Below are 16,612 nucleotides of genomic sequence, written 5' to 3' on the forward strand. Positions count from 1 at the left end.
GGGGGATGGTACCGGATACCTCCAAATTTCGATAGCTCGTTGCACGTTGAATCCAAACCCCAGCATCGAAGGAATTCTGCTATTTCTAGCAGAATGACTGAGTATACACGGATCCAGCGGCGCCTTTCTCTCCAACTAACACAGTTTCACTGATAACACCGATTTATTAAATACATTTTAGGAACTATTTGCTTAATTTTATTTTTCTTAACTGCTACAAATGGTATTAATTTAACTTAAACGAATGAATTAGCATGCGGTTCCACCGCCCATGCTATCCGGTGATTGGAAGGAGACTCGCGCGCTGCTCCAGCAGCGCTTCAATAGATAACGATCCTAGATGAGCCGTGCGATGTTATCTGGCAGCGGTCGGCGGTGGGATGAAGTTCGGGTTGACTGCCTCTCTCCTGGCGACGCCTCATCGATCGGCTTATCGGTGGCATCTCTCCGGTGATCGATTCTCGCTCTAGCAGCGATCGGGTCAATTCCTTCGGCGATCGATGGGTTTATCGGTAGCACGTCTTCGGCTCTAGCTCCAGCTTCGATATCGCTCCAGCTTTGCTATCGCTCCAGCAGCGATCGGTGTCGATGAGAAAATGATAGCGGCTGGTCACTCATTGTCTGCTCTGCAGTAGCCGATGTGGATTGATCGGCTTCCTTATGCAGCAGTGTGGCTCGTTCTGTGATATTGTTTTTTGTTGGCTCGTTCTGTGATATTGTAAGGGTTGTAGCGTTGGGGGTACTTGCGAACAATTCTAATTGGCAATCAGCGAACCTGGTTTTGATAGGTTATTTGGCACGGATCAGCGAACCTAGAACAATTGTTTTCTATTATTATTCTACTTGCATGATGCAGCAGGGGCGTAGTTAGAAACTCTTTCCGTGCAAAGAAGAAATACACTGCAAAAAATCGACACGTTACTGCCAAGTGGATTCCACTTACTTCTGTGCTAATAGATGAAACATTTCATATCTACGTGGAATACACTTGCGTTTCAGTTCACAGCACAAAATCAAGTGTTTTACATTTCGGTTTGCCATGTCATGCATACCAAAATCAATCATTTTACACTCAGATTTTAATGCTTACTCAGGTCAAATGCCAAAACACGTTAAAATACCGTGGATTCCAATGAAGATCGATATGAGTCGACATAATAGAATGATTAGGTTCGTTCTTTGACATTCATATGTAAAGAGCATTAAGGTGCGATTTATTTTCAGTGTAAAGTCTTGAGAAGCACAAAAAATTAGACATTGATTGGTTTCACTCAACACGGACGTGTCCCAAACATGACGAAATCGACGGAAATGATAAAAAATATGCCAAAAATGAAATTTCAAAATTAAAAAAAAAAAAACAGTGAAAAGAATCTCACGGTCGATGTACAACCACAACCAACGTACGCTACCCGCAATCAACAAGCAAATAAACAATCACAAGCTCGCTTTCTATTCATGGCGCTTATTTGAGATTCATGTTGTTAGTGGCGTCCCTTTTTTTAAGTTATATCATTTCCCTAGTTTCGCAAGATGCAAAATGATTTTATTTGATTTTATTCTACATAAGTTTTATTTCGTGTTGGCAAACAGTGAAACTGGACCGATCGAGCTCTCAGCTTGTGAGGAAGACAATTGGAAGGAGGACAATCAAATTCTTCTCGTGTCGGATGGAAGCAGATAGCAGGAAGTGTTGTATTCTGAGCTATGAACAGTTTAACATGTAGTTACGTGTTGCATATTGTAGCTGTGCGGCTGGAGAACAACAAAATTTTGTTCGTTCGTGCATGCAGCTTAACTCCAATTGGTCAAAAACCATGTTTCAACAAGGCTTGACAATTTAGGGGAGCTCCGTAGCCACAAGGTTAATTTCTTCAAGCTAAACTTTACTGTACTCCTGTTAACTCACCTCCTAACAAAAAAAATCCCTCTCACTATAAAACTGGTCTGAACAACGTATGGAAGTTTTCTTCAGGGAATTGTAATTAGGCGATATTGGTAGGATGGAACGAGGCTCGGTATAGGAGAGCAGTAAGCCTTGAAACGGAATGGTTATACGCACACATAATATAGGTAATATTACAATAAATCAAATGTCTCTGGTCGCAGTGGTGAGTCCACACATGACAAAAATGCATGAGAATTTTCAACAGTACAATAGTTCGCATAATCAAAATAATGTTTCCCGCATTTGGGCGGATACGTACCTGATTTTTCAAATGATTGCTGCAAGAACGATTTCCTTCGTTTCTTTTGATTTTCTTCGAACGGTTTCTGTCGTGTTTTCGTCCCCTTTCCGATTTCAAATTTTCATTTTGCATCCCTTCAAGACATAGTTCTACGTCAAAAGTATCAGAGGGGTTCATCAATTTGACTAACCAAATGAACAAAATTGTGCCAAATGACCTAGAAATAGGCTAAAAATTACTCGACCATTTTTGGTTCGAATGAAACTTTGCACAAGTATTTGAATTGGTAAACTGAGTATTTTTCACAGATGAAAAAAATTTTTAGACTTGAAAGTAATGTTCTAGAAGGGCGTATATATTTTGGCATAGGTTCGGTTCAAAGCATTATAGCTCCGAAATTGTTGGTAGACACCGAAATTTTTTCATTGTTTATTGCTAAAAAATTTAAAACACTAAATTTTAATTTACAAAAAAGATTTGAGTTTATTTTAGCTTGTTTTTGAAAAATATGAAGTAAACCCAAGTTTTTGTATGAAAGTTAATATTAAAAAAAAATTCAATTGTAACACAAAATATTTTTGTTCCAATGTTTCTGAACAATTTAGATAGTCATTTTCAATCGAAAATTTTATCATGAATACCTTCGTATAAGCATCCATTTTCAAGTTATTTTGAATCTAAGTTGCGAAAATTGGAAAAAACGCTAATTATTAAACATTAAACCAAAAACGGAATAAACTTTCCTCTCAAATTAGTTTTTTGTTTATTTCACATTATATCAGAACTTTTGATGAAATCTGGTTGGAGAAATTAAAGATAAAGTTTTACATAGAAAAAAAGTTTCAAAGATTCTTTACAAATTTTACCCTTTTCTGAGAATACTCAAACTCTAGTGATGGAATATTATTTGAACAGTAATCTTTCTACATGCATCCGTTTCTGAGCAATTCTACAAAAAACGGGCAACCAATTTAATCGACCATTTTTTATTTGGCTAAAACTTTGCATAGACGTTTCTATAGGCAAAAGATGCCATTTTGTACTTTTGGTTAAATTTTTTGGAGCACGACTCATTTTCGAGAAGCTATTGAAAAATGTTAATTTTTGTAATCATAAATAACAAATATTTCTAGGGCCAAAACGGTTTGCTTGATCAGTGTGACGCCCTCGGCAAAGTTTTAGATAATAATTTTGTCTCTCCGAAAAAACATACACTCTAGAAAAAACTATTTGTTTTCTGAAAAAAAAAAAAACTAACGCAAAAATTAGAAATAATTAACTAAAAAAGCTAATTTTTTTAAAATATAATTTATTTTTATGAGAACTACAAAAGATTACCTAAACAATGCAATCGGTCCGATCATGGAGAAATAAAAAAAAAACGTTATGATATTTTGAAAATGGGTCCCATCATTTTGCGATCGATCGACCAATTACGTTATCTTTCTTAAAGCTATTAAACGAAACCACAGGGGATAGACAAAATGATTCAGACAGGCAAAATTTTGTCATTTTTGAAATGGACAGAACTTTACGAGAAATGGATCGATTTTGATGAAACAGGTTTCTTTTTACTAGAAAACTATCCTAGTTTTCTAACATTACTTGAGAACTTGACGTGACCAACCTACACCGGACGTGCTTCGGATTTTAGTTTAGTTTAGTTTCTTTTACTATGTTGTCAATAATCCAAAATTCATTCTGAGTTCATTGGTATCCCAAGATCGAAAATCCGTGATGTGAATTATTTAAATATATTTTTTGCAGTTTTTTGATGTTGGGTACATAGTACACCAAAAAACTTTTTGTTAGAAATTTTTTTCCCTAAGAGGGCCCACTGAGGTTTGTTTTGAAGAGTCTAGACAACATATTTGTATACCTAAACTTCATTTGGAAAAAAATTGAGCTCACCGATATTTCTAAAATCACTTTTAGTTATACTAAATTATACCTATATATACTGATTTATAAGAGAGAGGTTTAAATACTGTGAACTTTTTCAAATATTAGTCCTGATGAATTTTCTAAAAAAAGTTTGCAAAGTTGCTTGGTTTAATTAGGTCTACAAACCCACAAAGCTTCATTGAGTTTTGCTGAGGCGCTGCGAGCCCACGGAAAATTTTACCCACCAATAAAAAAACTGCCTATAATTCTACCGATGTTTTTGTTTTTTTTTGCGATCAAGTTCCATTAAAAGGAGTGAACAATCGTGAAATTCTCAAAATCGTTGCCGGAATAAAGTTAATCGTTTTATTGAAAGACAACTTTTTTGTTTGAAGCTAATATAGTGTATCGCTAGGACAGGCGATTTTCTTACAATTTTTGGTCGAACGAGTATGTTGTTCTTGAATTTCCTCGTTAAACTGTCTGGATTCTTTCGAATGGGTTTGAATACCTTAAATTAATTACTTTGAAAGGAAATAGCAAATTATAATGGTAGTTTCTGGTTCTTCGTTAAATTCCATGATGCAATGCATAAGGTTGTGAAAATTTTCATGGAAACTTCTACCCCGGTAGGTCAATTCTAGACCAAATTACAGATCATTTCTCCTAAAGCAAGGCTAAGGTTATGTGAAACATTATGATAGTTACCCGAGGTTATTATTTCTTTTACCATGACGTGAACGTAAATACTACAATTTAATTGCAGCAGAGCAACAATTCAGCGTAACATAGCGATTAGTGATCGTAAAAACTAGGAATAAACTGTAGCGATTATTTCATTCTCCTCAAAACGCCACTCAAAGCTTTTCCGGCTATTTATGCATAGTACCATATACATATACTCGAGAGCCGTTTTACGTAAATCACCCATCCTAGACTGAAACTATTCCTGACGGTGCACGCAAATAGTATGTAAAACGTAAAACTGACCACCCCCACTAGCTTGAATTCGCGCTCACCAATATTCCCGTAGCTATGCCGATTACGCTACACACTAGCACAAGAACCGCGAGCCCAGACGAGGCGCGATCTAACCACGCAGCGAGTGAGCTTTCCATCAGTTTAACTTTGACGTCGTTGCTTCGCGGCTGGAACCGTGATTAAGGTGCGCGTATTGTTGTTCCGTCTGTTTTATGTAACGTAATAAGCTAGATGACAGCATAGACACCACCGATTGTCAGAGTGGTTTCCCTAGTTCCGAGCGAATTCCTCCTTTGTGGTTCATACTCTACCCACAAGATATTGGTGCGTTTCATGGTTGGTGATTCAACCGCCCGTGTCCCATCGCCACCGGTGCCGATTTGGTGTTCTTCGTCTCGCGAGTTGTGTTATTTCTTTGGCAGTGCAATTCTACCCACGACACGATAGAGCTCCTTAACGAGAGTGCGATCCAGGTAGAACGTCGGTGTGCTTGATTGTAGAAAGCAGAGTGGTGTGTCAGGCAGCGACGAAAAAAGTAATTAATTTCAAGGGTTCAGTAATAATTAATGTGATAAGTGTGATTCTCTGCTGGTGAATATGGGCATTCATGGGCCCATCGCTCGGTGGGCGTTTGTTGTTGTGTTTGAGCTTCAAATGAATCTGCTAAAAGCTATCTAATGCAGGCTTTGTCTGTATCAACGTGACTCGATTCACGGCACAGCGCGATACCATCCGTAGAATGTCATTAAAATCTGTGGAAATAGTGCCTCATCTGATTTACATCCCAAATTTGCGTTGTACGGTATGGAAGTAAAACAATGCAACTTTGTAATCTATTCGAAAATCTCACAAAACGTTCTGGATTGGGATCAATTAACTTACACTGTCCTACAGGGGGGAAAATAACAATCCAAAACACAAATTCACTTAAATAAGTTCCAATGCACTCACACTAGCACTCTACTGTCTACAGCAGTGACGGCCGTGTTTCGATTACTAATTGCTGTGACATGTGCTATGTTATCAGAACAGTTGAGTAGTGAGCAGTTAAACCGGCTGCAGCTGGGACTGGTGTCAAGTGGTGCGGTGGAAGGGTGATACGGGACGAAGGGGAATAACGGCCGTGTTTATTGTACTCTATAGCATCCATTCGAAGCGAATCAGGTTTTGTGTTTTGATCGGTTGGTTTACAGCAGGCAGACCAGCAGGTATCTGAAACCAAGCGTGAACAGCAAATACCTAGATGAGAAGTGATACATACATTTAAATATTAGTATAATTTTGCGCTTTGTCAAAAAAATTAGGTTTGTCGCCAACTACCTAATACAAAAATAGACTCAATTTTTATTTGATGCGAACAAGTTTCTTCAACAGTTTTTCAATTCATCTAACCTAGACCGACATACCTATTTTTTTAGAAAAACTGCGTCCAAAAAAAAGTAACTTAGGGATTGCGTGAAATATTGATTAAATAGTATCATTCGGAATAGACCAAGCTATAAACAATTGAGAATAACACCGAGACACACCCATCTGAGACCTTATATAGAAACGAAAAATATACTCATTCCACGCTGCTTTGAGCGCTGCAGCTTTGCACGTTTTGAAGTAGAATACTTCTCTCAGGAAGTTCGGCTACATAGGGATGTGAAATTAAAACCTAAAACCGAAAAAAGTGAAAAATATGTCCAATTTCAAATGCTAATAAAACGGTTAGTATTCGATGGATTTCCTTAGTTCTAGCAGCAATAGATAGGACAATCTCCTAAGATTCTTCCCAGAGGAAGATAATTGCAATTTTATTATTCACGGTATTGTACTATTGAAAATAGTCCAGCCTTGTCAAAACGAAAAATTCGGCCTCTGATTGGTCGTTATATGATTGCTTCCCAAGCACGGTCGACAGAATCATAGACCTTGTCAGTAATGGAAATGAAACGAATATGATGCAATCGTCGTTTATTCATCACATGCGCACTTCACGAAGTGTACAGGCCGCGACTAAACTTGAATCCTCGCAACCCATAATGAAATGATGATATGGTGCATAGGTTTCTGGGAGAAAACAAACACACGACTAGACTACATCAGCTCTGAGAAGCGATTCGATCGTTGCGTTTGTCTCTCCATAGGCCGGTAGTTAGGGGGAGAAAGGATAGCAACAGGAGAATATCATGTCGCTTGAAGAAAGTTCGGCTACATAGGGATGTGAAATTAAAACCTAAAACCGAAAAAGTGAAAAATATGTCCAATTTCAAATGCTAATAAAACGGTTAGTATTCGATGGATTTCCTTCGTTCTTGCAGCAATAGATTGGACAATCTCCTAAGATTCTTCCCAAAAGAAGATAATTGCAATTTTATTATTCACACTATTGTACTATTGAAAATAGATCAGCCTTGTCAAAACGAAAAATTCGGCCTCTGATTGGTCGTTATATGATTGCTTCCCAAGCACGGTCGACAGAATCATAGACCTTGTCAGTAATGGAAATGAAACGAATATGATGCAATCGTCGTTTATTCATCATATGTGCACTTCACGAAGTGTACAGGCCGCGACTAAACTTGAATCCTCGCAACCCATAATGAAATGATGATATGGTGCATAGGTTTCTGGGAGAAAACAAACACACGACTAGACTACATCAGCTCTGAGAAGCGATTCGATCGTTGCGTTTGTCTCTCCATAGGCCGGTAGTTGGGGGGAGAAAGGATAGCAACAGGAGAATATCATGTCGCTTGAACAGCAGCAGAGGTGTGGTGCGGTGAGAGGGAATGTGTGGGGGAAGGGAGTACTTCGGCAGCGGCGAGAGTAGGAGGGCATACACTGTCATTCTCTTTCTTTTTCAGACAAAAAATCATCTTCATGAGTCAAATGGATAAGGATATAGCAAGTTCTGATCCCTGTGTGTAACAGAGACGAATAACTTCATATACCGAGTTGTGCACATTGAGAACCACGTGATGTGGTGTACACTAATGAATAGAAATATATCATAAAGAGGAAGGCAAAGAGAGTGCACCAGCACCGATACTTTGTTTTTCGCATACTGACGACAATTTCTATGCATCTTAGGCTTGTTTTATGTGTATTCATTAATCGCTAGAGGTGATTTTTTTCCTTCGCTGGACCTTGTCATTTGAAATGTGAAATTTGGCCTATATAAGAGCCTGTTTCACCCGAAGCCGCTCATTATAATTCTAGACTGCGACAACAGCAGTCCTCCCTTAGCAGCAGCATCCGCAGTACAGTGGATACAGCAGCAGTATCAGCATCGATAGCAGGGCCAGCTGATGCAGGGCAGCGGATACCAATGGCAGCGAATAGCGACCACAGCTGTGGCAACGGATATCACCATCGATAGCAGCAGGGCCAGCTGATGCAGTGGGGCATTTTAGTGAAATGCTGTCTCTGAACGACGTGCACATTAGTAAATGCGTCCAATGAAAAGAACGTTCTGGAAAGCTGGCGTTCAAAATACATGAATCGTCTAGTTTGGAGTGTCAAGTTTTTCAATGTTTATTTTCCCCCAAGGAATACTTTATTCGCACTGCCGGTGATAACGCAAAGATGTGATCGGCATCTTATCAGACATAGAATTAAACAACAAATTGTCCTTTTCAGGACTAAATAAAAACCTAATTGAAGAGTTGATATTTTCTCTAATACCAATTTACTCTTACAAGAAATTTGGAACAGATATATACACTAAGGTCGCTTTTTACGCGGGTTTTTACGCAGATTCCGGAACTTACGCGGATTCCGGAATTTACGCGGTTTTTTTACGCGGATAATGGAATTTACGCTTTTTTTTACGCGGCATGTATCCCCCGCGTAAAAAGCGACTTTAGTGTATTTGGCTTGATGTTGAAGCGCAAAATTCGACTGATCTGATGTTGACTGCTGTGGCAACGGAGATAGCGCAGCGGTTGCAGTTGATCTCAACATCAATATTAGCAGGGCTAGCTGATGCAGTGGGCATTTTAATGAAATGCTGTCTCTGAGCGATAGCGGGCACACTAGTAAATGCATCCAATGAAAAGAACGAAAAAGAAATTTGGAGCAGATATATATTTGGCTTCATCTCCGTGTCTCAGAACGTACTGAATTATCTTTTCCTTCAGTCATGAGCACAACATCCGGAAAGCTTTCATTATCAGCATAAACATTAATTTTTCGCATAAACAAAATTCAAAAATTGTCAAGTCCAAATCATGACAAGCAACTTACTATATTATTGAAGATGGTCAATCCTTGTTGAAGCGCAAAATTCGATTGATCTGATTGGTTGTTAATATGATTGCTTTCCAAGCACAGACGACAGAAACATAAACCTTGCAATTTGAATGTGCTGTTTGTCTGTATAAGAGTAAGGATGAGAAATATCGACTGAAATGGCTATCGATAGTTATCAATGATATCCTACTACTATCGATAACTATCGATAGCTTTTTCATCCCTAGAAAAAAGCCTGTTTCAGTCGAAGCAGCTCATAATCGTTCTAGACAGCGACAACAGCAGTCCTCCCTTAGCAACATTTTAGCGGGTATCAGCATCGATAGCAGCTGATGCAGTGAGGCACTCCAGTGAAATGCAGTCTCTGTGCGATAGTGTGCACTAGTAAATGCATTCAATGAGAAGTTGACTCATTTCGACAACACATGAGCCGTCTAGTTTTGAGTGTCAAATCAGCCTTTCACTGTTTATTTTATCACAAGGAATACTTTATTCGCATCTTATTCGATATTGAACAACAAATGAAAAAATGACTGATACGCAAGCAGCCGGGTTATCTTTGTTGTAAAAGTATTCTACTTCATCCCTGCGGTCGTGGCTTTGCACACAACCCTCCTGTTTTTTTTATAAATCGATTTTATTCAAATTACGATAGTCTGTCTCATGCCAATGTATGTCTTATGCAATACGTTATGGAATACACTCGATTGGAATCAATAAATTTGATGATCTGAAGCGGTAAATCTCAGTAACAAACCTTTTTCAACTCTCTCTCTCTCTCTCTCTCTCTCTCTCTCTCTCTCTTTCTATTTCTTTCTCTCTCTAACGCTAAAATTATGTTAATTTTTAATTCAACAGTAGAAGAATAAGCCAAGAAAATAACATGGCAGCCGTACAGAGATTTTCCCGCTTCGTCCTGCCCTTTTTTCGGAAAGGGTTGTGTGCAAAGCCACGACCGCAAGTTTGACATAGTACTACATAAGGCTGTTACATTAAACGCAATGCAGCATTCGAGAGTGATCACAAATCATTAGTGCGAAACAAACTTCTCCTTTTCAATAATTCCATTAGTTATAGACCTCAAGTTAACCCCAGATGCGTTAATTTTTAGTTTCTGTGCATCATTCCGATAACGAAACTACCCGTATTCGGTAGTATTCGATCGTTTCGGCAGTTTTCCGGAAAAATTGATTGAAATATGTGTTTCATTTGTATGGGACCACCTTCTTCCCTCCTAAGTCGAGAGGGTCAAAGCTTCGTAGAAACGTTGATTGAACTCTGAAATCCTTACTTTTAAATTTGGTTCCAGTTGCTTGATTAGTTCTTGATTTATGCCGAAATTTGTGTTTCATTTGTATGGAAGCCCTCCCTTCTATTTGAAGGAGGAGTCTCAAACTATCGTAAGAACCTTACCTGGCTCTAAAAACCTCCACACTTCAATTTTGGTACTACCTATTTACGCGTTAAGTTTAGTAAAGCGGGCAATGCACACTGGGCCAGGAATGGAATCTAGCGGAACGAAATTAATAGCGCTCTTAGGGTTTGACCAATTGGATCCCGGTCTTCTACAAAGTTTCTTGGTATAGTTACGGCGTCATTTTGCATGTTTGAATTGGTGCAGAATTTAGCAGCAAAGGTGGCGTTGCGATGCCAACTTCTTTCCCTCACACGATAGAGCTTTGCGGTATTCGACAAAGTTGTAGATCTCTAAATTTCATGAAACTTTACAGAATATACAAAATTTTTAACTCTTCAAGTTTCAGAGATCTACGAGTTTTTATAAATTTTGTCTGAATTTCACGTTTTATTGTGATAATTTTATGAATTCACTCGAAATAATTTCTTACAATTTTTTTCTCGATAGAAATTCAATAATTACGTCGTTTTCTTCCGAGTACAGAAGTTTCTGAAGTACTTAAGTGAAAATAATACACAATGTTTGAAAAAAAACATAATTTTGTGAAGTAGATATCTCAGCGGGTAGCAAGTACAAGCAAACCATGATTTTTTCTAAAAATTGTCCATCAAAAAATCTTTATTTTCTGAAAATTTAAAGGAAGTGTTTTTGGTGTTTTTGTGATATTTCAGTTTGAATATAACCATAGGTTTCATGTAAAAATACAATTGCTAAGTATTTATTGCATGTCCAGTACTTTGATACTTTATTCAACCTATGTGCATTCTTCAGCAAAGTTTCTCATTGTAATAAGAACTTCAACTTGACGCTCAGTTTAGTTCGCGATTTGGCCGCAGAGATGGCGCGTCGACACCAACTCTTTATTCTTACACGCTAGAGCTTGGCAGTTTTCGACAAAGTTTTAGATTAGAAAATTTTATGTAACTTTGTAGAAGAAACAAAATTTCAGTCACTTAATTTTTTTTTGGAAATTTACGTTTTTGAAGAATTTGTTTGAGTGCCACGTTTTTTGTAATAGTTTTGTGATTCGAAACATCAAAATCACCATCTGCAATTGTTAGCCAAATGTAAATATTATTAAAAATGATAGAATAATATTTCTAGTTGTATATTTCTATATTATACGCTAAAGTTTTGTAGCTTAGAGCGGTCTTTTGGATAATAATAATTTATTCGAGCTCGCTCAAATACTTGACTTACTCGAATTAATTCCAAATATTTGAGATGTTTTTATTCAAATAAAATAAATATACTTTTGCGGATGCAATTAGAATAAGGATTTATTCATTTATAATCATCAAAGTAAAAGACTTTGAACATCAACTGGAAATTGACTTTTCTTAGTTAAAGCATAATCTTTGAGTGTTATTAAATAGAAGGTGTGACTTTGGGCTTAGATAAAATTTTCCTCGTCCAGACGGGACTCGAACCACTGGCCACCGACTGAAGTGTCTCATCGCTTACGTCGCTGCAGATATAATAAGTTGTTATTCACAGTGTGTGTAGTGAAAGACCGGTCAAAGTAATGGACAAAAAATGACTTCATCCAAATTCATGGTTCAAGCCCAGTGGATTAGCTAACAATCAAGATGTGTACCAAAACGAATGTTCCATTTCTTCAAAAATACCAGGCCGTTGAAAGGTATGTTTTGTCCAGATAAAGCATCATCATATTACGGAAAAAAAGAAACGTTCCTGAACAAGCATTCGGCTCCATTTGTACTCAATATACGCAACCCAACGAATCCGCCACAGTGTCGTCTAATAGAATATTTGTTTGGGATTTTGTGTTCCTTGGTGTACAAAAATAACTGGGAAGCAACGAACTGCAAAGGGTTAATTTGTAAAATCAAGACATGCATTCGAAAAGTCGCTTTCAACGGCGGGTTAGCGACCGGCTCGGATTGTAAAAATCATGACGGCTATTCGGTTCCATGCCCACGATTGTGCGTTTTCACCGCATGATTGATAGAAAAAATATCCCCAACTTAAACTCCTTACGAATGTATTTTCTATTGAGCTACATACGGAGAGTATGTAATATCCTGAAAATAGTATATAAGCCATTGAATTTGTAAATTTGCCTCATTTCGCGTCCCCCTTGGTATCATCCTGGTTCCAAAAATACTCATATTATGTTGTATTTGGCCATTTTGGGCTATTTTCTTAAAACCGGAATACACTATCACGGATTTAAAAATGGCATCTGAGATCGATTTCCAGTATCTGGGCATTGTTCCGATTCCGGAGGTACTTTTATTAGGTGGTATTTCGTCATATTTGACTGTTTTACAGGAAACGGAAGTCACCATCTTGAACTTCCTAATGGTTCATAGAGTTGACCTTCGGTTTGTGTGCATCATTCTGGTTCAGGAAATATCCATATTGGATGGTATGTCCGTTTTCTCAAAACCGGAAGTCTTTATGTTGAACTTAAAAATAGTGTTCGTAGTCAGTTTCTGGCCTCTGGATAACAACCTTACCCAGAAAAAAACCCATATTTGATTTTGGCCTTGTTTCAACTCAGTTTGGTGAAAATTTGCTTTCAAACAAGGCTGTACATTGTTCAGTTGTGCTCTAGTTAGCATCAATAAATCCCAATTTACGGCACTTTGGCTGACGCTTAGTTAATTTTTCAAACGAATCTTGCAAGAATTAATGAAATCTACTGAAAACTGACTCAGTTAAAAACATTTAGATTTAGTCCATTCTCGTAATACTCTAGATGCTTAGATTTTCATTCTACACCCTCCTTCAGAATGTTCCCCTAAGACGTAATTCTGCATAAAAAAAAAAAACAAAAAAGGGTATCTATAACGTATCCTGTAATCGTTAACGAAAAAACGGTTTTATCACTACAAAACTACAACAACACTACAAAAATGTATAAAAAATTCTTTCAGCATATTTACTGTTTGTGAAGCATTATTACATTATTATTAAGTGAAAACTAAAATAAATACGCCTGTTTTGCAAATTACTCTTGAGTAAAAAAAATTCCTTCCATGGAAAATGTTGATTTGCTTAGCAAAATACGCAAAACTACATTAAAAGTGCGATTAATTTTTTTCCATTCTGGCTGGAAACACTACTACAGGATTATTTCATCCGTTGTAATTAAAGACAATCTATGCCATTATATTATATAGGCATCAAATGGTGAGTTGACAGCCTGGAAGGAGCGTCAAACATAGCTTCGGCCCTCACAAGTTCCTATCTCACACCTCCACGAGTCATATGATTACACTAGACTGCCGGTTGAAACATGGATACAACTGGTTGGTGTTGCCTGGGCAATGTTGTCATCCGACAATAGCTAAGTGAGAAGGAGCGACGCGATCATTGGCGCGTTAACCATATTCCGGCGGTGGAGGAAATGCTTCGCCAACCCGAGCGTCTGTTCACCAAGATGGTGCGGCTCAAAACAGCGTCTGATCTCCATGTTAGGAGCGGCTGATTAACGTCCTGGTGGCAGCGTGGGACTCTAAACAGAGCTGACACGATGGTCCCCCGGCGAGACAGGGGGTTGGGGAAGGCCCAACGAGCCGCCTCGGAAAACAACATGTTACAAACAACGTAAGAGATAATACGGATCGGAACAGTCGGCATGGACCTAGGCAACGAAATAAGGACTACCATTGGAAACTTGGGACATGGAACTACAAATCGCTCTGCTTTCTAGGATGCGATAGGATAATTTATGACGAGCTACATCCACGCAACTTCGAAGTCGTAGCGCTGCAGGAACTTTGTTGGACAGGACAGAAGGTATGGAAAAGCGGGCACCGAGCGGCTACTTTCTACCAGAGTTGTGGTACCACCAGCGAGCTGGGATCCGGCTTCATAGTACTGGGTAAGATGCGCCAACGCGTGATAGGGTGGCAGCCGATCAACGCAAGGATGTGCAAGTTGAGGATAAAGGGCCGGTTCTTCAACTACAGCATCATCAACGTGCACTGCCCACATGAAGGAAGACCCGACGACGAGAAGGAAGCGTTCCACGCGCAGCTGGAGCAGGCCTACGATAGCTTCCCGCGACGGGACGTGAAGATCGTTATTGGGGACTTGAATGCTAAGGTAGGACGGGAGGCAATGTACAGACCGGTAATCGGACCAGATAGCCTGCATGCCGTGTCTAATGATAACGGCCATCGGTGCGTAAACTTTGCGGCCTCCCGTGGCATGGTAGTCCGAAGTACCTTCTTCCCCCGCAAAGGTATCCACAAATCCACCTGGAGATCACCCGACCAACAGACAGAGAACCAAATCGATCACGTTTAAATCGACGGCAGGTTTTTCTCCGACATCATCAACGTTCGCACCTACCGCAGTGCGAATATAGATTCGGACCACTACCTAGTAGCTGTGTGCATGCGCTCAAAACTATCGACGGTGTATAACACCCGCCGAAGTCGAACGCCGCGACCAAATATTGAGCAACTGTGGGACGCCGAGGCTGCACAGGAATACGCGCAGCAGCTGGAGGCAGTGCTACCTACGGAAGAGCAGCTTGGCGCAGCTACCCTTGAAGATAGCTGGAAAAGCATCCGATCCGTCATAGGTAACACTGCAGTAGCGCTACTAGGTACAAGGGCCCCGAATCATAGAAATGACTGGTTTGACGGCGAATGCAAACGGTTAGTCGAGGAGAAGAATGCAGCAGGGGCGAGAATGCTGCAACACCGTACAAGAGCGAACGTGGAACGATACCGACAGGCACGGAACAGCCAAAACTCAGTCCTCCGAAGGAAGAAGCGCCAGCTCGAGGACCGAGATCGCGTAGCGATGGAAGAGCTGTACCAAGCTAACGACACTCGGAAGTTCTACGAGAAGCTGAACAGCTCCCGCAAAGACTTTGTGCCGCAAGCCGATATGTGCAGGAGCTTGGACGGCAACCTCCTAACAGACGAGTGTGAGGTGATCGAAAGGTGGAGGCAGCACTTCGACGAGCATCTAAACGGCGATGCAGTAGAGCGCGAGGACGGTATGGCAATTGATCTTGGTGCACGAGCAGAAGACATCAGAACTCCAGCCCCCGATCTTCTGGAGGTGGAGCAGGAGATTGGTCGGCTGAAAAACAATAAAGCTGCTGGAGTGGACCAACTTCCCAGCGAGCTATTGAAATACGGTGGAGAAACACTGGCTAGAGCCGTGCACTGGGTCATTGTCAAGGTTTGGGAGGAAGAACGAGTACCGGAGGAGTGGATGGAGGGTATTGTGTGTCCCATCTACTAAAAGGGCGACGAACTGGAGTGCTGCAATTACCGGCCAATCACTCTGTTGAACGCCGCCTACAAGGTACTCTCCCAAATACTTTGCCGTCGACTATCACCATTTGCGAAGCAGTTTGTGGGGCACTACCAGACGGGATTTATGGGTGCCCGCGCCACCACGGATCAGATATTCGCGGTTCGGCAGGTTATGCAGAAATGCCGCGAATATAACGTGCCCACACATCATTTGTTCATCGATTTTAAATCGGCGTACGACACAATCGATCGGGACAAGCTATGGCAAATTATGCACGACTACGGATTTCCGGACAAACTGACGCGTTGGGTCAAAGCGACGATGGATCGAGTGATGTGTGTAGTTCGAGTTTCGGGGGCACTCTCGAGCCCCTTCGAAACCCGAAGAGGTCTAAGGCAAGGTGATGGTATCTCGTGCCTACTGTTTAACATTGCCCTGGAAGGTGTCATTAGAAGAGCGGGGATTAACAAGAGTGGCACGATATTCCAAAAGTCGGTTCAACTGTTTGGTTTCGCCGACGATATTGACATTGTGGCTCGGACCTTTGTGAAGATGGCGGATACGTACATCGGACTAAAGGCTGAAGCCAAACGGATTGGACTGGTCATCAATGCATCGAAGACGAAGTACATGAAAGGAAGGGGTTCACGAG

The 16,612-nt window shown here is 40.0% G+C and overlaps 1 protein-coding gene across 3 annotated transcripts in view; it reads left to right on the forward strand.

Moving 5' to 3' along the window:
• LOC129725481 (protein GDAP2 homolog) overlaps positions 1-16,612 on the forward strand; it is a 198,372-nt gene that overhangs the window by 57,725 nt on the left and 124,035 nt on the right. Inside the window, exon 1 of one of the 3 annotated variants that reach the window (XM_055681386.1) lies at positions 5,201-5,589. The exons of the other annotated variants lie outside the window; for them this stretch is intronic. The gene's annotated coding sequence lies outside the window, so the exon portion shown is untranslated. Of the gene's footprint in view, positions 1-5,200; positions 5,590-16,612 lie in introns of those variants that run through there. 3 annotated transcript variants of the gene reach the window in all.

This window comes from Wyeomyia smithii, chromosome 2, assembly GCF_029784165.1.
Source record: "Wyeomyia smithii strain HCP4-BCI-WySm-NY-G18 chromosome 2, ASM2978416v1, whole genome shotgun sequence".
Lineage (NCBI taxonomy): Eukaryota > Metazoa > Arthropoda > Insecta > Diptera > Culicidae > Wyeomyia > Wyeomyia smithii.